Here is a 26,341-nt window from a genome sequence, read left to right as displayed (position 1 = left end):
TACCCAGCTTGCTGGGTGTAAAGGGAAGATGACTGGGAAAGGCACTGGCAAACCACCCCGCAAACAAAGTCTGCCTTGGAAACGTCGGGATGTGACGTCACCCCATGGGTCAGGAATGACCCAGTGCTTGCGCAGGGGACCTTTACCTTAAGGATATGTGGATGCCCCAAAATAGAAAAGATTCCAGACAGAATTTGAGAGGCCACATAATTACGAAGTTCAAGAACTGTCAACCTCAATAATTTTCAGCATAACTGTACTTGAGTGGGCAAACAACACATCTCAGAATTGCTACTGGTAAGAGAAATATACCGAGCAGCTTGATTTTTTATGCGGCATAGAACCAGCTCTCTCTTCTATCGTTGAAAACTGTTTAATGCCAAATGGCCCTCCATCCCATTTCTTCCTTGAATGACTTACTTTGCTTTGGATTCCCAAGTGGAACTGTAAAGCCATGATTAATTCCATCCAAACCCTCTGCAGGTCTACTTGTACTTGCAAAGGATGCTTATGTGGTCTAGCGACAAGGTAATTACTGTTATTGTATTCGTGAAGTGATTGAGTGGGAGTGCCCCAAGGGGAAAAAAAAAGAGGCAGAGAAGAGCACAAGGAAGCTGGCGAAAGTAGCTGGAGAAAAGCCATACTGGAAAAGCCACCTTAGTTCACCTCGTGTCTCCGGAGCAAAATGAATGCAAAACAGAACGGGACAGTGCCCGCTATCCAACACTTGAGTTACAGGGACTCAAGTTCTTGCAGAATCTCATCCTTACCTTAAGTGTCTCATGCAACTAATCTGAACAGTGGTAAATGTCCCCTGTGCAAGCACCGGGTCATTCCTGACCCATGGGGTGACATCACATCCTGACATTTACTAGGCAGACTTTGTTTACGGGGTGGTTTGCCAGGGCCTTCCCCAGTCATCTTCCCTTTACCCCCAGCAAGCTGGGTGCTCATTTTACCGACCTCAGAAGGATGGAAGGCTGAGTCGACCTTGAGCTGGGTACCTGAAACCAACTTCTGTTGGGATCGAACTCAGGTCATGAGAAGAGCTTGGACAGCTGTACTGCAGCTTACCACTCTGCGCCACGGGGCTCATTAATCTGAACAATGAGCTCACCTTCACTCCACAAATCTATCCAATGCTGCGATCCTACAAAGCATCAGGAGCCGCTGCACCAACTAACTCAACATAGGGTTGCCAGCCTACAAGTACTAGCTGGAGATCTCCTGCTATTACAACTGATCTCCAGCTGACAGAGATCAGTTCACCTGGAGAAAATGGCCGCTTTGGCAATTGGACTCTATGGCATTGAAGTCTCTCCCCTCCCCAAACCCCACCCTTCTGAGGCTCCGCCCCAAAAACCTCCCGCCAATGGAAAAGAGGGACCTGGCAACCCTAACGCAATGCAATAACGAACTGGGATTTACAGCTGGAGGCACCCCTAACGTAACCAGCCTGGGTTTTTGGGGGAGTATAGAGTTACACATTACATTTGTATGCATAAATGAATTTGGTTACATTCATACCCCCTGATCCTTACCTTTCCCTCCCCATATACACCATTGCCGGTTTAGAACGTATGCTTCTTGGGGGCAAATTCTCACCTTGTTTTTACCTGTGTCACTCTAGAACATTACGTACATGGATGGGGTTTATGTACAAACAATGAGAATTTGTTGTCTGTGAGTGCACGGGGGTGGGGGGAGAAGTGCACCTTATAAGCACTTTTGACTCAGACATCAGTGGTTGCCAACGCAGAACAGTCTTACCAGAAAACATTTGACCGCTGTTAACAACGTCTAACTACACAGTGTTAGTCAGAACACATAAAGCCTTGAGATAATTATTATAGTGGCAAGAAATAAAATACAAACAATCTCACCAGGGAAATGGAATCCACCTTGGTAACAAAAGCGGCATTGTTCGCCACATTACAAAGGGCAGAACAAGGGGGACCTGAATAAGCAGGTCCCACCCTTGTGGACTTACCGGGCCGGGACAAGGGAAGGAGAGTCGGTCTCGCTGGGTGGGGGCTGCCGCCGTCTCGCGAGGCAGGCTTGCCTCGCGATGTCTCCCTTCCCCCCCCCCCAATGAGGGTGTGGGTGGGGCCTGACGTCATCCATCTGCGCCTATTTAAATGAGCGCAGCCCAGCAGCCGTCCTCTTGGAACGGGACGGCAAGGTCAGGCAGGGAGCTCTGAGACCACGTGGGCGAGTGCCGGACGCGTTTCCGGATCGACGGGGCTTGTGGCTTCCGAACTCTTGGCAGCGGCGGCGGCGCGGTAAGCCTTGGGTTAAGAACCCATCTCCCCTTGCCCGGCGCGGGCCTATTTGGGAGCTCCCTGAAGCGGCGGAGCGGCTATCCTGCGCCCGCCCGCACCCCCCCCCCCCCGCCACAGTCGCCGGCGCCCACCCAAACCCTCCCTCCTTGCTCGGCCTGGGCCTTTTGGGGGTTTTTGAGGCGGAGGGGCACCCCTTTTCGGGACCCGCCTGCGCCCCCCCCCCACGCTTGGTTTGGGGCTTAGGGGCTTCGAGCCTCCGGGGGAGAGCGGCTCAACTCACCGGCGCCTGCCCCACTACACCCCTCGCGCGGCTTGTGCCGTTGGAGCTCCTTGCGGCGACGGGGCACTGAGTCGGTGCACGCCCGCGCCACCCCCCCCCTCCGCTTGGGGTTTTTTGAGGCTTGGAGCCTCCGGTCGGCGGCGGTCTACTCACCGGCGCCCACCCCACCCTCACCCTTGCTCGGCTTGCCGTCTGGGGGCTCCTTGCGGCAGCGGTGCACAGATCCGGCGCCCGCCCACCCCGCTTGGCTTGGAGCTTTGGGGCTTTGAGCCTCCGGCCAGCAGCGGGCGGCTCACCAGTGCCCGCCTCACCCCTCCCCTCGCTTGCCTTTGGCTGTTTAGGGCTTCTTGCGGCAGCGGCGCAAGGATCCGGCGCCCGCCCACGCCCCCCCCCACGCTTGTCTTGGGCTTAGGAGCTTTTGAGCATCCGGCCCCTTGATCGGCTCGGGCTGTTTGGGGGCCCATTGCGGAGGCGGCACAGGCACCAGCGCCCGCCCCCCCCCCACCCCCACGGTTGGCTTGGGGGCTTCGGACTGGCCTGGTGGCAGAGGTGGACTGAATCGCCGGTGCCCCCCCCCCATCACAGGCTCCGGCCCTCCTTGGGGGGCAATTGTTGCCTCAGGTGGGGTGGCCCCGTACGCTCTATCCCCCGCCTCTTCCAAGGGGTCGTCTATGAGTGGGTAGCTGACTCTGCCAGGGCAGGCGGCACCTATTGCTACCCCCCCCCTCACGACTTTGTGATTCCAGCAGCGGGCGCGGGGCATTACAGCACCAGGCCCCACACCCCCTCATCCCGGTCACCGAGCTTGCTGGGAACTGCCGCAATTTTACAGACGTTGGGCCAAGTCAGAGTGTTTATTGGGGTTTGCTTGTGGTTCCTGGTGGTTAACGACCAGGGATCTTCACCCCCACCCCTGCCTCCTACTTATTGACTGAATCACTGCTGTCTCCTTTTTCCCCCAAAGTTTGGGTTTTCGTTGGTGGAGGGTATACGTATTGTTTGTGGGGCGCAGGACATTTGCTAGGGAATAGCTGGACCCGGTTGGGCAAATTGGGTACGGGTCTATAGCAACGGGTCACTTGGTTCCACTTTCTTTGATTCAGCATCAGTTTATTCTGCCTTGTTGAGACATTGGGATTGCGGGGTGATTAATCCAGCGACCACTTGGGTGGAATTTAATTCAGCTGTCCAGACATTAGGTCAGGTTCCTGGTTGAAACTTTGGCTGCTGCACTTCCCATGCCGCCTAAGCGGGCCGGGATGCCTAAGCGCAAAGCCACAGCTGAAAAAGGGGTGTGCCAGGCATGTCCACCGGCCAAGAAGGCCGGGCCGGTGGCAGCCAGGGTTTCCACACGTTCCTCGCGGAGGTCTGCAGTGCAACCTGCCCCGGCTAGGCCTGCCTCCAAGGGTAACAGGTTTCAGACTCCCGCTGGGCCGGATAAGCCGGACACGGTCGGGGGGAGACGGGGCCCCGTTCCCAGGGTCGCGGCTCCCCTGGTGGCAACCCAAGTGGGGCTCCCGTCCCCAGACATTCTGGTCGGTTTGACCAACACAGTGGCCCGCTTAGTCGAGAGGATGGATAGGTGGGAGTCCCCCCGGGGGCTTCAGGGGCCTGCGGTTTCCACAACAATGGAAGCTCCTACCACAAGTACCGGGAATCCTGGGACGGGGGACGGGCCGGGACAACAGGACCTGTCCTCCAGTTCATCGGATGAACCAACGGCACGTGAAGTTGGAACAGCTGAGGTCGCGAGGAAGAAAGGGCGGCGACGGCGAAAACATCGACGGGCCAGGGACCTGTCCACAGATGAATCCTCTACGGGTGAGTCCTCCTCTGATGATGACTCCGCCCATACGGGGGGTAGTTATTGGGTGGCGGGGGCACGGGTTCCAGGGCTCCCCAGGTGGGTTGTTAGGAGGCGTAAGTTGGCCCAAGAGGCTTCCCCGGCGACGGGCTGGGTCCCAGACGCCTCGTCCGCCTTGGGGTGCTCCCTCCCGGCCTACTTGGATGCAGAAGACCCCCCCGGCATTCACCTAGCCAGGAAAGTTCGAGAGAGGATTTTAGACGGCTATTATGTAAATGTCTTTTCATTACTGAAGCCGGAATCTGACGACGGGCAGGAGGGACCTCGCCCCAGTAAGCGCCGGGGCAAGCCTGAGGGTGCGGAGCGCACCTTACTTAACTGGGTATCAGGGTACGCAGTATTTAGGGGGGTAGTGGAGGCGGCTTTTCCGGAGCGCGCCTGGCACTTAAACAACCACATGTCCAACGTGCTGACTGCAGTGGACGTAGCTGGTGAGGCGGCGGCATTTAAGTATGATGAAGCATTTCGGAAGAGAGCTTCACATAGCCAGCACACAAGATGGGATCTAGTGAACGACAAATTGTGGATCCGTTTTGTGGGGCCCAAGAGGGGTAGAACCGAGGGCCGGAGGCCGGCCAGGTTTGGTTTCAGGGGGGACTCCAACAGGAAGGTGTGTTGGGAGTTTAACCAGGGACGGTGCAACCGGACACGTTGCAAGTACGGTCACGATTGCGAGGTTTGCTTCGGTCCCCATCCTAGGCTCTCCTGCCCCCGGGAGCGCACTGCCCCACAGCCCTTTCGCCGGGCCCGCCCCCTCCAAGGTACTGGCAGGAAGGAGGGCGGTACCGGCGCCGCCACAGCAGACAACTCTGGGGCCGGAAAATAATGCTGCCCAGCGTGGTGGTCTCTTACCGCTCTGCCCTTCCCCCATTCGTCTCCCCCCCTTACGAAAATGGCTTGCACTGTACCCTGCTCGTAAGGCAGCGAGGTTCTTATTAGAAGGGTTTTCCTCTGGCTTTCGTATCCCCTTTTGTGGCCCGCGCACCCCTTTCGACGCACCTAACTTGCGATCGGCTCGGGAATTACCGGCCGTAGTCGCTGCGAAAGTAAAGAAAGAGTGCGACGCAGGCAGGGTGGCTGGCCCCTTTTCAGCCCCTCCATTTCACAATCTCAGGGTGTCCCCCATAGGTGTCGTTCCCAAGAAAGCCCCGGGCGAATATAGGCTGATCCACCACCTCTCATACCCTAGGGGCTCTTCCGTGAACGATGCCATCCCCCCCGAATACTGCACGGTACGATACGCGTCATTCGATCGTGCCGTGCGGATAGTTCAGATGTGTGGTCGGGGGGCCCTTATGGCAAAATGCGACATCAAGTCCGCATTCCGGCTGCTTCCAGTACACCCGCTGGACCACTGCCTACTGGGTTTTAAGCTTGACGGGGCTTGGTACGTGGATAAGGCTATGCCTATGGGCTGCTCAGTTTCCTGCGCTGCTTTTGAGGCGTTCAGCACGTTCCTTGAATGGGTTTTTAAGGTGCGGGCGGGCTCCCCCCGGGTGACACATTACCTGGATGATTTCCTTTTCGCCGGGCCGCAACGGGGCACAGCCTGTGCGGACAGCCTGAAACTTTTCAAGGTCCTCACGGGGGAGCTGGGGGTCCCTTTAGCTCCCGAGAAGACGGAGGGTCCCACCACAAAATTGGTGTACTTGGGCATTCTTTTAGATTCAGTGGCGGGTACATCCAGCCTGCCAGAGGAAAAATTGGCCGCCCTTCGGGCGCTCCTCTCCTTGGCTTTAGCGAGGAGGAAGTGCACCTTGCGGGAGATACAGGTGCTTTTGGGTCACCTTAACTTCGCCTGTAGGGTAGTTCGTCCGGGCCGGGCATTTTGCGCCAGGCTCGCCAGGGCCACGGCGGGGGTTAAGTCCCCTCACCATCGGATCCGGGTGACCAAGGGCATTAAGGCGGACCTCCAGGTTTGGCAGTCATTCCTTGCGAACTACAATGGAATATCACTATGGCAGTCCCCTCAGGAGGTTAGTCCTTTGCAGGTTCACTCCGATGCAGCGGGCAGCACTGGCTTTGGCGTTTACTTCAACGGGCAGTGGTGTGCGCAGCGATGGCCTCAACATTGGGGGGACTCAGGGATATTACGGGACCTCACATTTTTAGAACTTTTTCCGGTGTTAGTGGCTGTCACCATTTGGGGTTCTTCCCTGGCTGATTCCAGGGTCCTCTTTTGGTGCGATAATCTGGCAGTCGTTCGGGTGATTAATCGTCAGTCCTCACGCTCTGAGCGGGTGATGCGCCTGGTACGCAGGTTTGTTTTAACCTGTCTGACTCACAATGTCTCCTTTTCTGCCAAGCATATCCCGGGCGTCAATAACGAGGTCGCAGATGCCTTATCTCGTTTTCAGGAGGGGAGATTCCGGACGTTGGCCCCGGAGGCGAACCGCGACCCGGACCCGTTCCCGGCCGAGCTGTGGGCACTTGGAGGGATATAATTTTACAGGGGGTATTTAATTCCATCTCATCAGCTACTCTGAAGGCGTATTCGGGGGCCTTCGATAAGGTAATGCTTTTTGATCTGAGTATTGGGGGTGATGGCACCTTGCCCTTGGCTCCGGACACGATCCTTCAGTACTTGGCCGGCATGAGGCTGCGGGGCCTGGCTCCCAGGACGATGTCGCTGCATATGGCTGCCGTGGCCTTCTTTAGTAAAGCATATGGCCACGAGGATCCCTGCCGTGGTTTTACCATACAGCGGGCCATAAAGGGCTGGAAGAGGATCTCCCCTCGTCCTCCGGACGCCAGGCGCCCCATAACGTTCCCTGTCCTCAGCCAACTGACTGCACTCCTCCCTTCAATATGTCACTCAAAATTTGAGGCAAAATTGTTCGCCACGGCCTTTGTATTGTCCTTTTACGGGGCTTTTCGCTGCAGTGAGATCGTCCCGGGCTCAGCCCGGGATGGCTCCGGTCGTGCCATAGAGATGAGGGATGTGACGATCCATGATTCTTCCCTAACCATCACGCTGAGGTGGTCTAAGACTGACCAGTCCGGCCGCGGAGCCACGGTGGTGCTCCATGCGGTAAAAGATCGGCCGTGTTGCCCGGTGGCCACGGTACGGTCTTACCTAAAGGTTCGCCCTTCAGTCGCAGGCCCCCTTTTATTGCATGCCAACGGGGCATTTCTGACCAGGTACCAATTCATGGCAGTGCTGCGGGCGTGCCTTGGGTCGGCGGGCTTGCCCCCGGAGGAATTTGGTACGCATTCCTTCCGGATCGGGGCGGCATCCTACGCCGCCGATTGCGGATTGTCAACAGAGGTCATTCGTTCGATTGGTCGATGGAAGTCTGGCGCTTTTCGCACATACATCCGTAAGTGACGTGTCCTGGCAATGGTCTTCGTCTTTTCCTTTCTCTTTAGGGCGGCGTAAGGTGGTTTGGATCCTAGGCCACAGCATTGTGCACTGGGCTGGCTGCTATGCGAAGTCGTCAGGATGGGGCGGAGCGCTGGGACTACAAGAGTTTGTGACCATACATTGGATCGGCCGCCGTGGGATGCGATGGGACGCCTTCTTGTCGGCTGTAAGAGTGAACGTGGCCCGTTTTGGCATTCCGGATGCCATTGTGGTGCAGTTGGGGGAGAACGATCTGCCGGGACGGAACGGACTGGATCTGCGGTCAGCGATTATTCAGGATTTTGGGGACTTGCATGTCGAGTGGCCGGGGACAAAGTTGTTTTGGTCTGCGTTGCTGGAGCGGCGGGTATGGTGCGGCGCGGCAGAACCGGACAGAGTGGACTTTGCCAGGAAGAAGGTGTGCCGTGCAGTGGGCCGTTTCATCGAGTCGCTAGGCGGCAGCGTGATTCAACATGAGGAGATATCGTTCAGATTGCGGGAGCTGTATCGCCCGGATGGAGTGCACCTGTCCGAGTGGGGCCAGGATCTGTGGTTGCATGGGGTTCGGGGCTCGCTACTTTGTTGGGCACAGCAGTAGGAGCGTTGGCGGGAGCAGGGCGATAGCCCCTGCTCTTTGGCGGGTTTTTTCCATGGGGTCTGATCCAAGAAGGGAAGAGGTGCTTTTCCTTCCCATTTATGGGGATCCCCATAAGGGGTCTTGGGATGGAGTACAGCAACGATGCCCAGCTACGGGGCCTGCAGTGGGTACTCTAATCCCAGGTGGCACTGGCTCCACACAGAGATGTCCGTCCTGGTGGGGCCTCTAAAGTGCTACTCCGGTTTTGTGCCCACGGGTGGTGGGCTGTTTATCGATGCTTTCGATATGTATATCAAGTTACAGGGTGGTGACTTGATATCTTGGATCCGCCCCCATGTTTTTCCGCCAATGCTCCATTCTGTTGTGATCAATAAAAACTGTGGCCATTTACACCCAAAGAGCATGTGTATGCGTGTTTATTAGAAGTATTCCTCCTTCCCCTGGGAGCCAATGGCCCGTGGGTCCACAACAAGGGGGACCTGAATAAGCAGGTCCCACCCTTGTGGACTTACCGGGCCGGGACAAGGGAAGGAGAGTCGGTCTCGCTGGGTGGGGGCTGCCGCCGTCTCGCGAGGCAGGCTTGCCTCGCGATGTCTCCCTTCCCCCCCCCCCAATGAGGGTGTGGGTGGGGCCTGACGTCATCCATCTGCGCCTATTTAAATGAGCGCAGCCCAGCAGCCGTCCTCTTGGAACGGGACGGCAAGGTCACCCGCCCACCCTCCCTGTGTTTGTTTATGTTGTTACTTTCTTCGTCACAGTTTGTTCTGGCGGTTTTTTCCATGGGGTCTGATCCAAGAAGGGAAGAGGTGCTTTTCCTTCCCATTTATGGGGATCCCCATAAGGGGTCTTGGGATGGAGTACAGCAACGATGCCCAGCTACGGGGCCTGCAGTGGGTACTCTAATCCCAGGTGGCACTGGCTCCACACAGAGATGTCCGTCCTGGTGGGGCCTCTAAAGTGCTACTCCGGTTTTGTGCCCACGGGTGGTGGGCTGTTTATCGATGCTTTCGATATGTATATCAAGTTACAGGGTGGTGACTTGATATCTTGGATCCGCCCCCATGTTTTTCCGCCAATGCTCCATTCTGTTGTGATCAATAAAAACTGTGGCCATTTACACCCAAAGAGCATGTGTATGCGTGTTTATTAGAAGTATTCCTCCTTCCCCTGGGAGCCAATGGCCCGTGGGTCCACAACTGTGTTTCTTTATGAGAGAAATCACTAAGTGCCCCGCTCAGTCTCCCAGTTGTAAATGAACAGCTTCAAAAGCACAGATTAGCTGTCTGCAGTTCCATAGCTGGATGCCCATTTTTTAGCGTTCAAAGTACTCTTCTTTTTGGGAGGAGACACGCTTTTATGGCGCAATTCACAGAAACGGAGAAGAGCGAATGAGAGCAATAACCTGCATTGCAGAATTACTCTCCATGAGCAAATGCTCCTCACAAACAAGCCTACATAATAGAAGACTATAACCTATGATTACGTTTGCACGGAGAGTCATACTGACCCATATGCACCCCAATCCTTGCCCTGCTAGTACCCCTGGAAGGGGTTTCCAAGACAAAATCAGAAACATACCCTGAGCAACCAAACCTGTTCTAGTGAAAGGAAAAGCAGCAACTGAGAAAACGCCCCCCCCCAAGTTTCGCTCTTTATCCAGAACCTTCTTTTATGTAACTCTGGATTACAAACTGGAAAGTGGGCCACAACAGGAAACAGAAGGGATCTATTACGGGTGGGAATGCAACAGGCCAAGTTTAAATCATAATACCAATTAGCATACTTTGGCGCATCATCTATTATGAGCCACTCCAGGAAGCTATCTGATGATTGCTGAGGTTTATGGGACACAGATCTGGTTCACGCATGCATGTTCCATGAAGTAAGGATGGCAACATCAAGCGCCAGTTTGCGCCAGTGAAGGCCTATCGGCACATGCAACATCGCCTCAAATGCTTTTGCAAATGAAGTTAGTTCACACCTTTAGCTGACAATCAATAGGGTTACCAGCCTCCAGGTTGCGCCTGGAGATCTCCTGCTATTGCAACTGATCTCCAGGTGACAGAGATCAGTTCCCCTGCAGAAAATGGCTGCTTTGGCAATTGGACTCTATGGCATTGAAGTCCCTCCCCTCTGCAAACCCTGCCCTCCTCAAGCTCCGCCCCCAAAATCTCCAGGTATTTCCCAATCCAGAGCTGGCAACCCTAGTCATCAAGCATACAACCACTGTACAAAGAAATAATGCAATGAATATGTAAGTTAGCTCACAACTGGGAGAAAAAATTATGTTAGAACACACACACTTCATATCTATATAAACCTAAATTATACAAACAGGGATGGACAAGTTCCTTGTAATGAAGGCTTCTGAACACGCACAAAAAGCCTAATTTGTTGATAGATCATCCAAGTATTTTAATTCTTATTTCTGCTGGCAAACGTGAGAAGGAATTTCCCAGAGTCCAAAAGTCAGGCTCCAACCATTTTCAGAGTCTCCACTGTAGCATGAAAATGGCTTAGGAAGAGTTTTAACATTGGGAAGAAGGAATATACTTTCCCACAGTTCAGGTTAGCAGGAACAGCTTAGAAGCAGGCTCTTGGCTTTTGAGTCCACAAAATTCGGACATTTCTGAACTAGTGAGAAATAGGATGGGGGGGGGGGGGAAGCCATAGAAGAACAAACTGGGTTTGAGCTCTCAGGAGCAAAGAGAGCAATCCTAAGTGAAGGTCTTCTCAGAAGTGGGTCCCTTACACCCAGGAATGTGCTCTCAGAATTGTAGTCATATGGAATTTGGAATGAGGTTCTGCTTATAATGGTTTGTGCCTTTTATTTACTGGGGGAATTTGTTTCCAAACCCCCTCCCCATTTCCAAAATGTTTTCCCATCACACACTCCAACAACATATTGCTATCTTCCTGAGATGTAAAAATATTCAAATCTTGTCTTTCAACCATAGCTTCCAAGGCGGTGTCCAGAATATGTATTTTTTTTAATCCATCACAAAAATGAAAAATTCAGTTTGGTTTAAATGCAACCAGTGTCTTCAGGACTGGAGTTCAACCTGCTATGCAATATTCCAGCTACAAAGACTTCACCTAAGCATAAAAATCTTTCCATACACCTTCCCATACATGAAAATCATACTGTACACCTAAAAAAGGATATTACAGAGCTTGAGAAGGTGCAGAAGAGAGCAACCAAAATGAGCAGGGGACTAGAGCAATTGCCCTATGAAGAGCGGTTAAAACGCTTAGGGCCGTTTGGCTTGGAAAGAAGGTGGCTGAGGGGAGACATGATAGAGGTCTATAAAATTATGCATGGTTTGGAGAGAGTGGACAGGGAGATGTTTTTCTCCCTCTCCCATAATACTAGAACACGGGGTCATCTGGTGAAGCTGGAGGGTGAGAGATTCAAAACAGATAAAAGGAAGTATTTTTTCACACAACGCATAGTTAAACTGTGGAACTCCCTGCCCCAGGATGTGGTGATGGCTGCCACCTTGGAAGGCTTTAAGATGGGAGTGGACATGTTCGTGGAGGAAAGGGGTATTCATGGCTACTAGTTAAAATGAACACTGGTCATGATGCATACCTATTTTCTCCAGGATCAGAGGAGCATGCCTGTTATTTTGGGTGCGCTGGAACACAGGCAGGATGGTGCTGCTGCAGTCATCTTGTTTGGGGGCTTCCTAGAGGCACCTGGTTGGCCCCTGTGTGAGCAGACTGCTGGACTTGATGAGCCTTGGTCTGATCCAGCAGGGCTTTTCTTTTGTTCTTATGTACATGCAGCTAGTCACGTTATATTTCTAGAAGATGTATTCTTATTAGTCACAACCTTTCATCTTAATAAAGTTAGAATATGCCTCAGCCTGAATCCAAGAAACTAGTTATTAATTTAAGCAATCACTTATTTCTTTGCTGAAGGCAATGTTGAAATATCTGACCAGACTGCTAGAACAAGTTAGTTACCATAACTCTTAACTCCACCCTTTTATTTTACATGCTTTTTCACATCTGCATTTACCTGAAGTGAAAGAGGGGAGCGCAGGAGAGTGAATATTTCACATTTGTAATATTCACTTAAGATATGTGCACTGGAACCATACATACTAAGGCCACAAACCATCAAAGAATTAGAAGGACCTGAATCCGTTCAAACAGATAGACTTCACTGATTAATAGGGTTGCCAGCTCCAGACTGGGAAATACCTGGAGATTTTGAGAGTGGACCTTGTGGAGGGAGGGGTTTGGAGAGGGGAGGGACTTCAATGCCATAGAGTACAACTGCGAAAGTGGCCATTTTCACCAGGTGAATTGATCACTGTCACCTGGAGATCAGTTGCAAGAGCAGAAGATCTCTAGCCACCACCTAGAGGTTGGTAACCCTAATGATTAAGTGCCGCCAAGTCACAACCAACTTATGGTGATCCCTCAGGAGGATTTCAATACAAGAGGTCAGCACTACTGCCTTCTTCTGCATAGCAGCCCAGCTCTTCTTGGAGGTCTCCCATCCAAGAACTAACCATGGCCAACTCTGCTTACCTTCCAAGTTTCAATAAGGTTGGGCTACTCTGGGCTGCTCAGGTTGCTTAAGCATGCTTAATTCTGTGTTGGATTGTGGCCTAAGAAACCATCAACATCATGCTTCAATTTCAGCTTTAAACATTAAGACGTTTCCAGCCCCTTGAGGTGCAATCCTGCTACTCCAACCTGAGCACACAGGTTGCAGAACGGCTCTCCATAAGTCACCTGAAGTGTCCCCACCACTTCTGATTTTGTATAGCACCCTGCTCACCCTTGCTATGAAAGCAGGCTACTGCCAGGACAGGAGGAACTGGACTACATATGGGACCAAAAGATGAGCAGAATGCTGGACCATCACGTCCTTCATATGGGAAGGTCACTTCTAAGATAAGATTCCTGACTGCAATGGAGTAGAGTGGCAGAAGGAGGAAGAAGAGTTGGTTTTTATATGCCGACTTTCTCTACAGCTTAAGGAAGAATCAAACCAGCTTACAATCACCTCACCTTCCCCTCCTTACAACAGATACCCTGTGAGGTAGATGAGGCTGAGAGAGCTCTAGGAGCTGTGACTAGCCCAAGGTCACCCAGCTGGCTTCATGTGTGGAGGAGTGGGGAAACAAATCCAGTTCACCAGATTAGCCTCCGCTGCTCATGCGGAGGAGTGGGGAATCAAACCCGGTTCTCCAGATCAGACTCCACCGCTCTTAACCACTACACCAAGCTGGCTCTATCAAGGGTGTGCATGGGCCCTACAGCCTTAACTGGGCACCCACCGGGGCGGGGAACAAGTCTGGCCGTTAGATTTTCTCAAAGTCTACTGAAGTCAAATGAAAACGTCTCAGGCTGCGTCAGCAAATTACTTATGTGCAAAACTGCACACTACAGATAATAAAATCAGCTTCACTTTCTTTCTATGCAAGGAAGTGTAGGCATTTAAAAAAACAACAGACAATTAAATTGACAATAAGGAAGCAACATGGCTGCCACTGTTAACTTATTCCTCCCCCCGGCCCCAACTTCAAGATTGTGTTTGCAGACTTGAACTTAATTGCCAAGAAAAGTGAAACCAAAGTGTAGGCTTTGGCAACCGGGACATGCAATCAAGCTGACCAGCCCGCTTTATATGCTGCCACAGCCTCGAGATAAGAGTGAAAGGCAACATTGTTCAAGTCGTTAGGAATGTCAGTGATTCGTTGACTGTACCTACCAACAAGCTGCTGCTACCTCACCATCAAAAAGGCTGTGCTCTGTTTGGTGGTGGTGGAAAGCGGCATCAAGGTGAAGCCGACTTATGGCGACCCCTTGGGGTTTTCAAGGCAAGAGACTAACAAAGGAGGGTTGCCATTCCTTGCCTCTGCAGAATAGCGCCAGACTTCCTTGGTGGTCTCCCATCCATGTAGTAACCAGGGCCAACCTGCCTCAGGATGTGGTGAGGGCTGCCAACTTGGAAGGCTTTAAGAGATGAGTGGACATGTTCATGGAGGATAGGGCTATCCATGGCTACCAGTCAAAATGAATTCTAGTCTTTATGCACACCTATTCTGTCCTGTATCAGAGGAGCATGCCTATTACATTAGGTGCTGTGGAACACAAGCAGGATAATGCTGCCGCCGTCGTCTTGTTTGTGGCTTCCTAGAGGCACCTGGCTGGCCACTGTGTGAACAGACCGCTGGACTTGATGGGCCTTGGTCTGATCCAGCATGACCTTTCTTATGACCCTGCTTAAGTTTTGATATCTGATGAGCTTGAGCTAGCCTTGTCCACCCCGGTCAGGGCATGCTCAGTTTGATCTTGTCCAAACCTCCCCCGAGTACTCTCGCCATCTAGGAACGTCAAGGCAATGGATTTTAGCCCAGATCAAATGTACATCTTATCACATACTCGGGAATCTTCCCTTACTCCAGTCAATGAGCGTTCCCTCAGCTGTAACTTTCTTGCTTTGAATGTTACCACACTAGTTCAGCTACAGGGTAAAGGAGTGGGGGTGGAGAACACATCTTCATGTGACCATGTTTGCAGGTAAAACAAAATAAATGACAGATCAGACTAGAACTAGAAAAGAGCAAGAGTCCAGTAGCACCTTAAAGACTAACAAAATTCCTGGCAGGTTATGAGCTTTCGTGAGCCACAGGTCACTTCTTCAGATACAGCTAGAATGTGAGTCCATGTGTCCTTAAGTAGAGAAGAATGAACTAGATATGGAATGGCAATGTAAATGCCAAAAGCAAGCAAATGACATTATCTCTGCGTATCACACCTAATCCAATCACGCCTGCTAATGTCATTTACTTGCTTTTGAAATGTACATTGTCATTGTGTGGCTAAATCACTCTTCTCTACTTAAGGATGGATGGACTCACATTCTAGCTGTATCTGAAAACGTGAGCTGTGGCTCACGAAAGCTCATACCCTACCAGAAATTTTGTTAGTCTTTAAGGTGCTACTGGACTCTTGCTCTTTTCTACTGCTATTGCCAGACGAACACAGCTACCCATCGTGATCAAACAAGAACTGTAAATCTACCACCTTGCATGGCAATTGATTTATTTAAAAACCTGATACAAACAAAATAGTTTATTCAGCCATATGTACTTGAACACAGGGCGTGCTCTGAAGACCCTGAGACCCTGGAGAGCCACTGCTGGTCTGAGTAGACAATACTGACTTTGCTGGACCAAGAGTGATTCGGTATGAGGCAGCTTCATGTGTTCAACTGCTTTAATTTGTACATATGAAATATCTTTTAAAAAAACTACACAGTGAAAGTTGTCCCTGCTAATATGAGCAAATGCAACCTTAAAACAGAGTTACAGGTTCCTGCTACATAAACAACATTATAGCACTTAAAATGCATTGCTTGGGATTAAACTAGACCAGATATTGGGAGATCCATGAATGGATATCCCCAGTGTTTTTGTTTTGTTTCTAAGAAACGAACACTGTGCATGATCCTGATTCAAAGTAGGGCTGCAGAGTAGGGAGAGGGCTTAAACCTCCCCTCCCAAAATGTTTTTACCAATCAAGTGACGTCACCCCAAAGCCGGGATTAACTATGACTAATAACAACCCCACGGTTTGGTCGGTTTTAATCAGCAAATTATCTGGGGAGGCTTAAACCACCTTCTCATCCTGCTCCATGGCCCCAAGCAAAGGCCATTTCCCTTTAGAAAGACACTGGGATGCTGCTTGAAAATCTCCCAGCATCACAGCTGGTCTGGCCAAATATGTGTTCGTTTCTCCCAAGTTCTTCAATCTCAGCACCCAAAGAATGATTAATCCACTTCTGGCTCTAACAGTGGACCTTTGAGGTCGAAACGGGCAACTTTTTGAAGGCCTGTAAACTCCTTTTTGGGTTCTACCACTAGAATCAATAAACAGTGACTGAACTGCTCAAAAAAAATACAGTTTATTGAATCAAATAGGAATCTGTTCTTGATGCTGGCCCCACCCAAAGCACCACGTTGCCCATCACAGCTCTTGAGAGCTAGTGTAGTGTAGTGGTTGGGAGCGGTGGACTCTAATCTGGAGAACCGGGTTTGATTCCCCACTCCTCCACATGAGCAGTGGACTCTAATCCGGAGAACTGGGTTGGTTCCCCACTCCTCCTCATGAAGCCTGCTGGGTGACCTTGGGCTAGTTGCAGTTCTCTCAGAACTCTCTCAGCCTCACCTATCTCACAGGGTGTCTGTTGTGCGGAGAGGAAGGGAAGGAGATTTTAAGCCAGTCTGATTCTCCTTAAAAGGTAGAGAAAATTGGCATATAAAAACCAACTCTTCCTCTGGTTAATGCCACTTATATTCTCAGCTTTAACCTTACCAGTTTGCTATGACTTCAGAACAAAAGCGAAAAAACTTGACATTGTGTTCCCCAGAGGTCTTCAAGTAAGGGCAAGCAAAGAGAGGGAATGCAAGTCTTCAGAGAGAAAAAGGTTCTAGGAACAAAACAGGCCTAAAATGTACAGATCTCCTTCCTGCTCTGGAACGCAAAGAAATCTGGGAAACAAGTCCACACAAGAAGATGCGTCAGAGCACTTGAAACAAGGAAACTACCCTACATCCTAGGGCATCTTCCATACAAAGCCATCAAGATACTGTCAGATAACACGTATGCAAATCTGTGGGCTTTTCCCCTCTTAAAGACACACATACAAGTTTGAGCCAGTGTGATCAAAAGGATGGAAACTGCACATTTAGGAGCAGACTTATTTCAATACCAAGCTGCATTATTGCCTAAACTGGTACGGCCAAATTTTCAGCAAATTCTGATGTACAGATATGAGATTCAGCACTCAGGAGCATCACAGGAATGTAAAACACGCACTCCCGAAAGGACTCTCCCTCTTACACAGAGACTGCGATAGAGGTTTACTCGTATTGCAAAGTCCTCAGGGCTTGTTTTCTGACGTCTCTAACACTCTGATGAGATAAGTAAACAGCAGAAATATTCAGGTTGACCCTTTCTTGAGCTACCATTTATAAACACGACTCAACTATGCACATAAGTAAATGGTACTGTTTTTATCAAATTGCCAGCCTGGTGCAGTGGTCAAGAGCAAGTGGCGGAGTCTAATCTGGAGAACTGGGTGTGTTTCCCCACTCCGACACATGAAGCCTGCTGGGTGACCTTGGGCTAGTCACAGTTCTCTCCGAACTCTCTCAGCCCCACCTACCTCACAAGGCGTCTGTTGTGGGGAGGGGAAGGGAAGATGATTGTAAGCCGCTTTGAGACTCCTTAAAAGTAGAGAAAAGCAAGGTATAAGAACCAATTCTTCTTCATATTATTGCTACCAGCCTTGCATTCTGAGATAGTCAGGAGAAAGGCAGCCATCTAAATATTTTAAATTAACTCATTTAACTACAATAGTATTCTGTGTTTGCTAAGTGGGATAAAGGTTGTCCAGGTGAGGGTCTTTCTATTGCAATCTCATTCTCAGAGTTTACTGCCAAGTATAAGGAGCGATGCTTTACCATAGCAGGACCCAAACAAATGGCAGCTGAAATGCCCCTGGAGACGACATCAATGATTTGTGCCCAGTTACACACCCACACAGTTGATCTCACTGCATTTTTTGTTGCACGACAGCTTTGTTTGGCACTGCTGTAATGCTGTAACGCATCACACAGTAATGGCTGCGGCCAACATCGCAATCCTAGTTTAGCCTGCTGCACTGGTGTAAGCCTACAGGGACTTTCAATACCAGCACGATGCCACAGGTATTGGCACTGCATTAAAGCAAGAATATTTGGGGCCCTTCTTTAGCAACCGCTTATGCAATCAGGCTACAGGACACAGAGCACACATCCCAATCGTCTCACCAGAAGATTAATATTTCACGTTTTCTAGGAAGGAATTCTTGTTTGTCTTCCATGCATCTCAACAGTGATCACCTTAACATGCTAAGGGAGAGATGTAAAGGAAGACATGACAGAGGTCTATAAAATTATGTATGGTATGGAGAGAGTGGACATAATACTCTCATAGTACTAATAATGCTGAAGCTAGAGGGTAAGAGATTCAAAACAGATAAAAGGAAGTATTTCTTCACACAGCGCATAGTTAAATTGTGGAACTCTCTACCCCAGGATGTGGTGATGGCTGCCAACCCGGAAGGCTTTAAGAGGGGAGTGGACATCTTCATGGAAGATAGGGCTACCCACGGCTACTAGTAAAAATGGATACTAGTCATGATGCACACCTATTCTCTGCAGGATCAGAGGAGCATGCCTATTATATTAGGTGCTGTGGAACACAGGCAGGATGGTGCTGCTGCAGTCGTCTTGTTTGTGGGCTCCCTAGAGGCACCTGGTCGGCCACTGTGTGAACAGACTGCTGGACTTGATGGGCCTTGGTCTGATCCAGCATGGCTTTTCTTATGTGCATCTTAAATGCAACATAATACACATGCACCAAGGACCTATGATTGGCTCAGGCTCTGGGCTTCCGCTGACCATGAATTTTCAGACATGTTTGTCCCATCTCCACCCATTATGGTACTTGCCACAGTCACAGCAAACAAAGGGGAGTTTTGTCTTTTCTGTGTGAAAAGGAACCGTAAGATTGTGAGAACAGGAATCAAGAGAACAGCAAATCAAATATTTTGGAGTACTTCTCATCTTCTCCTCTTGCATGAAAAGCAAACTTTCAAGATAATCAAATAATTGGCACCAAATCCTGGATTAAGATATCCTTGGGGAGTTAGACAAAACCTGTTTATCGCATTAAAATAAAACACACTCACAAGTGGTAAATAGTATCAAAGTGGTAAAATAGTATAGAGGATAAGAATTTCCCAATCCAAGTGCAAGACGCTTCATTTGATAAAAAAAAATCCAGTTAGGGAAGAGACAATAGAAATTCTGCTAGGCAATTTAATCTTAACATATAGTCTTGGTGGAGATCTGGAATCAAAAACTGTCCTTGACCAATGCTTACAAACTCTGGAATGTGATAAAACAACAATGCTTGGCAGAGACAGAATTATAGCCAGAGAAGTTGGGAAGAAACTTATTTTGGTGGTGGTGGAAAGTTTAAATTGTCACAATTCTGTTGTGGACAAGAGCAGAATGATGCACAGAGTGCTGCTTATATCAATACACATAACTCTAGCACTTGGGGGATATTCAAAGTTTACAACATATGCCAGGCATCAGACTGGCAAGTGTAAAAACATATATTTGAGAAAGCCTCAAGGACGCCACATATAAGAAAAAAATCAAAGAACTGTTCCATGCTTAATGCTTTATGGTGACATTTCCTATCTATTCATGAAATAAAGCACTAATTTTTATATCAGAATTCTGGTGTCCGAAATTAAAATCAATTGAGTATGATGGATAAAAACACTATTTATCCTATCTATGCAACAGTTCGCCCTGACCTGGATGGCCCAGGCTAGCCTGATCTTGTCAGATCTCAGAAGCTAAGCAGGGTCAGCCCTGGCTAGTATTTGGATGGAAGACCACCAAGGAATATCAGGGTTGCTGTGCAGAGGAAGGCACTGGCAAACCACCTCTGTTAGCCTCTTGCCATGAAAACCCCAAAAAGGGGTCGCCATAAGTCGGCTGTGACTTGACGGCACTCTACACACACATGCAACAGTTACAAAGTTTACCATTCAATGCACAACTGGTAGAACCTTCCCATTAGGTCATTTCCAGTATCTTCTTCATATATAGAAAGCAACAATGCTGGTCATGTACAGGCCTGCTCTATAAAGGATGCAATCCTAAGCACAGTTTGCTGAGAGTACTTTGTATTTCTTTATATACTCTGCCTCTCCCCTCAATGGAGACAACAGCATTCTCCTCTTCTCTCTTTTATCCTTACAACAACCCTGTGAGGTAGGTTAGGCTATGAGAGAATGACTGGCCCTGGATCACCCAGCAAGCTTCCCATGGCAGAGCAGGGATTCAAACCTGGATCTCGTAGATCTTAGTCTGATACATGGGAGTATGCCCCACTGACCACCATGGGTTTTGCTTCTGAGCAGACCTGCTTAAGACTGCCCCTGGTATTCCCTGGAGGTCTCCCATCAAAATACTAGCCAGGGTCTAGTATCTAAGCACGGAGGGGAAGAGTGACATAAAAACACCCCAAAGGAAAGGGGTAATAATAGTCTGCTCCAACTACTGCCCTCCATAAGCCAACATGCTGTCTATGCCCCAGGTTAGAAAGAAGTTCCACACAGAATACCTCCAGCATAACTGCTGTGACCAAGAGGCTGCATTTCACTGTATATTAATGTCAGATTGATCATACATCTCCTGCAGCTATTTTCGTGAAGTCTTACCCCTAACCTCCAACAGAAACGAAGCTTAAGTAGTATCTAACTGCACTTGCTTACATTCATTCTTCCACACACCCTTTCCTCCTTCCTTTCCAATGAAATTCAGATGGCTAGCACCTCAGTACAGGGCGCCTGATATATATTCCTGTCAACTGCCCTGGGTAGCACCCTGTAATGTGATGGTCAGTCCTGAGAAGAGTTGTGTGATGCATTAAAAAGTTAACGAATGAAAACCTTCTGTTCCTACGTGCACGGAGCAAAAACAGGTCATACTCCCAGCACTATACGCAAAGCTGCTTTTAATTATTATTATTTTTTGGTCCAGGTTCAGTTATACTCCTGATAGGAGGCAGCTGTTAGCAGCAGAGATCACCGTTCATTCCTCAGTATCACGCTATCGAATGGCATTAACCCATATAACTGTTACATATTTATCTTTTCAAAATGCCCCAATCGCTGGCAACAGTTCAATCTGCATCGCATTAAAGTGGATGGGAGTCTACTCCAAAGGAAAACATAACCAGCCCTGCCCTGATTTCATCACCAACAGGTATGAACTTGCTCTTTATAGTGTAAGAGTGCTTCTTGATTTTAAAATTGTGCAATTAGCTCCTCGGGGAGGCGTGTCTCCCCTTCTCGGGATCGCTTTGTCTGGAGTCTTGAAACGCTCGAACGACATGAGCCGAGCAAAAGTACCAGAGAGCTCTTTTCTCAGGAAAGAGGTGGGGAGGAAAGAAAAGATGGAAATCTTCATCCCCCCCCCTTTTTGGCAAGTCCCCAACATAGTTGATTTGTCTGGAACCGAAGTTGGCTGCCTCCTTTTAAAACTTTTACAAAAGCTCAGGAAAGAGAGAAAATAATGTACAAGCCAAAAAAGGGGGGCAGGGGTAGCGAGCAACCCCTTCTTCCTGCCCCCCCAGCAGCTTTCAAACTGGTTTCTCAACAGCGACAACCAAGGCATACGTATGCTAGGTGAGTGCAGACAGAGCTAGGAAGAAGACTCCAACCCGGTCAATCCGAGGAATGACATGGCAAAGTCTCCCAAATCATTTAGCCTGTGAACCACGCATTTGAATAACTCCTAAATAACAATCCTAAAAGAACAGCTGAGAAAGAGGATCACGAGCAACTGTTTACCTACACTGAGCATCTGTTGGCGGAGAAGATAAACAGCACTAACAGTTCAGGGGACCCTTAAACAAAAAGAGCAGTAAGCAAATAGCGCACTTCTAAACCTCAAATCCGTGGAGAATACTGGTTAATGGGCTCAGGCATTCCTATGAATCACTGGCGGTTTCCCCCAAGTTACAGGAAGAGAGTAATAATCTTTGGGCAGCACCCTCTTCGCGGGGTATTCTCGCTCTTGAGAAACTGGTAGCGGGATCACATAAACAGCAGCAGCCTTTCTGTGCTGAAAGTATGATTTCTGTTAAGGCTTGGAGGGGGGGGGGGGAGACACAGGAGACTTCTGAGTTCTGTCTACAGATCGGGTTCCCAAAGGGGAGCGGTCCCTTGCGGAAGACACAGATAATTCGGCGGCACCTTAAAAGTTCTTTTCCTGCTGTGTCCACTGAACGGAGGGAGGAAGACAGTAGAGACGCCTAGCGAAAGAAATGTTATGCCAAAACACTTAACTCGACCCCAGGTGAAATTTGCTCGTTCCCTACCCCATTTTTAGAGAAGAATGGAGCTGAAGCCAACCTAGGAGGGACGGGAAAGAAAGGGGGCCAGCCGCTGACCTCCTCCTCCTCCCTCCTTTTGCCATAAACACAGCTGAGCTCTCCCCTCCAGCACCCACCTAGCCACTAACAGCCGTCCTGATCTACTATCTCCCAGCAAGAAACACCTGGAACAGAACAAAACAACCACCCCAAAAGATGGAAACGCTGCCTACTCCCCGGTGCGCCAAGAGGCAGCAGATGCCTTTGGCTTGGGTGTGTGAAGGCGCCACCGCCACGCACATGACAACACATCATCCAGCACAGGTGGCAAGACAGGGCTCACCTGGAGCCAGGGCTCAGCTGCAGAACTTTAAAAAAAATCAGGATTTATCCACAGGTAAAATTAGTGGAGCTGTAATAAAAACTATTTAACAGTGGGCCAGCCTGCCCCAGGAGGTCGTGGGCTCTCCTGCACTAGAGATTGTTCCGTAGAAGGCGGCCACCTGAGCAGCGGGCTGGACTAGATGACCTCTAATGTCCCTTCCAACCCAACGAGTGCTTCTAGGGCTCCCCAAATGAAAGGGATCGAGGAGTACTTATGGGGACTTTGCAAGAGCACTGGGTGGATCCTGGGCTCTCCTGCACTGGAGGTCGTTCGGAAGAAGCTGGCCGGCCACCTGAGCAGCGGGCTGGACTAGATGACCTCTAATGTCCCTTCCAACCCAACGAGTGCTTCTAGGGCTCCCCAAATGAAAGGGATCGAGGAGTACTTATGGGGACTTTGCAAGAGCACTGGGTGGATCCTGGGCTCTCCTGCACTGGAGGTCGTTCGGAGTAAGCTGGCCGGCCATCTGAGCAGCGGGCTGGACTAGATGACCTCTAATGTCCCTTCCAACCCAACGAGTGCCTCTGAGGCTCCCGAAATGAAAGGGATCGAGGAGTACTTATGGGGACTTTGCAAGAGCAGTGGGCAGATCCGGGGCTCTCCTGCCCTGGGGGTCCTTGGGAAGAAGCCGGCCGGCCCCCGGAGCTGCGGGAGCGCCTAGATGACCTCGGACGCCCCTTCCGACTCGACGAGTGCCTCCGAGGCTCCCCAAACGAGAGCGACCCGGGAGCACCTTGGCCCACCCCGCGAGCGCAGCGTCCCCCCGAGCGTGTGCAGAGCGCGCCACCCACCCACCCACCGAGCCGGGGGAGCCGGAGCCCCCGCTTACCTCTCTTCTCTTCCACCGCCCCTGCGGCGGGGCTGGCCAGGAGGAAGCCGGCGGCGAAGAAGACCGTGGCGGCCCCGAAGGGCGGCCGGAGACCCCCGGGGCCCATCCCCGGCCGGCGCGGCGGGAACCCGGAGCGGGCGAGGCGAGGCGCGCCGACCACCGCTCCCACCGCCCTGCGCGTCTGCCCCGGCCGGCCGGGCTTCCCCGCTGCTGCCCAGACGGCGCCCCCCCTCCCCAAATCGGAGAGGCGGGGCCGAGGGAGGCGGCCGGGCGCTGATTGGGCCGGGGGGCTGCACTCTCCCCCCCCCAGCGGCCCCCTTTCCTTCCCCACGTGCGCGCGGGACGAAGGGAGGAGGAGGAGGAGGGCTGGCGACCCTCTCCGAGCTGTCAGCGGAGGAGGACCCGGAGGGGAGGGGGACGCGGGACCCCTGCCCTCGACCCCCCTTTCCCTTCCTGGCTCGGCTCGCCCAAAGTTTTCCTCCTGCCGCGCGCGGCTCAGCGGCTCCCTCCGGAGAGGCCGGGCGGACCCACGGGGTCCCGCCCAGACGGGGCGGGGCCTCCCCCGGACGACTCTCAGGTAAAGGGGGCGGGGCCTCGCGCACCTGTCCAGCGCCGGCTGGGCTGGGGAGGGCGAGGAATTCCAGCCGGGCTGGCCGAGCCGCGCGCCCCGCTGCGGGGATCGCCTCACCTGCCCGCCTCACCTGCGGCGGAGGCTGGCTGGGCGGCCCCTGCGAGGAGTTGGGCTTTCGGAAAGGCCGGACTGCGCCTTTAAGAGGGCGGGGGGGGGGGCGTCGGGGGACGCGCCGTCTGGGAAGAAGCTACAAAAACTGAGTAGAGGGTCGAGATGGTGCAAAAAGCAGTGTCTTTGCCGGACCAGAGCTGGCACCCAGGGTTGCCAGCTGCAGGTTGGGAAACACCTGGAGATTTGGGGGCGGGGTCTGGGGAGGGACTTCTGTGGGGTATAATGCCATAGAGGTAGGGTTGCCAGCAGCTGGTTGGGAAACACCTGGAGATTTAGGGGCGGAGCCTAAGGAGGGCGGGGTTTGGGGAGGGACTTCTGTGGGGTATAATGCATAGAAGTAGGGTTGCCAGCAGCTGGTTGGGAAACACCTGGAGATTTGGGGGCGGAGCCTCAGGAGGGCGAGGTTTGGGGAGGGACTTCTGTGGGGTATAATGCCATAGAGGTAGAGTTGTCAGCTGCGGGTTGGGAAACAGCTGGAGATTTGGGGGTGGGGCCTAAGGAGGGTGGGGTCTGGGGAGGGACTTCCCTGGGGTATAATGCCATAGAGGTAGGGTTGTCAGCTCCGGATTGGGAAACACCTAGAGATTTGGGGGGGGGGCGGAGCCTGAGGAGGGCAGGGTTTGGAGAGGGGAGGGACTTCAGTGGGGTATAATGCCATAAAGGTAAGTTTGCCAGCTCCAGATTGGGAAATACCTGGGAATTTGTGGGGAGTGCCTGAGGAGGGTGGGGTTTGGGGAGGGGAGAGACTTCAATGCCATAGAGTCTAATAGCCAATGCAGCCGTTTTCTCCAGGGGAACTGAGCTCTATTGGCTGGAGATCAGTTGTAATAGCAGGGCATCTCCAGCTACTACCTGGAGGTTGGCAACTGCAGATAATGTGAGTGCAGGCTGACTCATATATAGGATATATAGTGAGAAGCCACGCAGCTGAAGAAGGGGTTCAGACCCAGGAAAACGTATGCAAAAATCTTGTCTGGCCACTTCTGCAAGTGGATGTTTACTGTACCTTATATAAAAATAACTGTATACTGGAGACTTGTTGCATTGTATATGAAAAAGTGGGCCTGGTCCCCCGAGCCTCTTCTGGAATAAAACCATGTTAGTGTTTAAAGGAACGGCCTGAATTGCCTGATCTTGGCCTTTTATGTATGGTATATTTCCACTGGATCTGCTGCTCTCTATCTGCACAGTATTTGCAGTCCAATTCTTAAAACACTACGCACAGGGGCTATTTGCCCCAAAGAAATTCCAGGCGTACCTTGTGATCAATTATGTATCCCCAGTGAAAATGTGGAGCTTCTGAACCAGTGGGGGAGTGGGGTTTTTTTTTGCCGTCAAGTCACAGCTGACTTATAGCGACCCTGGTGGGGTTTTCAGGGCAAGAGACTAACTGAGGTGGTTTGCTATTGCCTGCCTCCGCATTACTACCCTGGTATTCCTTGGAGGTCTCCCGTTCAAATACTTGCCAGAGTCAACTCTGCTTAGCTTCTGAGATCTGACTAGGTCAGGCTAGCTTGGGGCTAGCTGATGGAGTGCCACTCTCCAATATGAGTTTTTCTAGACTTGAAGGTCATCTTGTGAGGTCCTGCTTTGTATGCCACTGCCTCCAGAAGTTCAGCATACGACAGGGCCTTTTCAGTGGTGGCACCCTTCTCCATGAGGCACTGTTGGCACCTTCCCTTGAGCCTCTTAGGACGGTGATGAATACATTTTTGTTCAGACAGGCAGTGGGACTGGGCAGCTTTGGTGCAGAACTTATTTTAGAAACTGCTGACCTGTGTTAATAAATCTATAAATAGCCCCTCATTAAAAAATAACTCTCCATATGACTCAAGGTATTTATTCATTTAAGGATAGTCTCCATTAATAGTAAGAGAAAGCACTGTAATTACACACATATTTCTGACGTAAACAACCTTGTCTCTGCAACGTGTCTTTCGGTCTCTGTGAATTTGTCAGTTTGTCTACTTCCTTTATCCCCAGCCTTTCTTCCAAATGGGGACCCAAAACAGCTGACTTTGTTCTCCCCGCCTCCATTTTATCCTCA

The 26,341-nt window shown here is 51.0% G+C and overlaps 1 protein-coding gene across 1 annotated transcript in view; it reads right to left on the bottom strand.

The window, feature by feature from the left end:
• EGFR (epidermal growth factor receptor) overlaps nt 1–23,560 on the bottom strand; it is a 199,133-nt gene extending 175,573 nt beyond the window's left edge. The window contains exon 1 of the mRNA XM_056857997.1: nt 23,553–23,560. The gene's annotated coding sequence lies outside the window, so the exon portion shown is untranslated. The remainder of the gene's footprint in view (nt 1–23,552) is intronic.
• Between the last annotated feature and the right edge of the window lie 2,781 nt (nt 23,561–26,341).

This window comes from Euleptes europaea, chromosome 11 (genome assembly GCF_029931775.1).
Source record: "Euleptes europaea isolate rEulEur1 chromosome 11, rEulEur1.hap1, whole genome shotgun sequence".
Lineage (NCBI taxonomy): Eukaryota > Metazoa > Chordata > Lepidosauria > Squamata > Sphaerodactylidae > Euleptes > Euleptes europaea.
The sequence above is the reverse complement of the archived record's forward strand: the minus strand, read 5'-3'. Positions and strand labels throughout refer to the sequence as shown.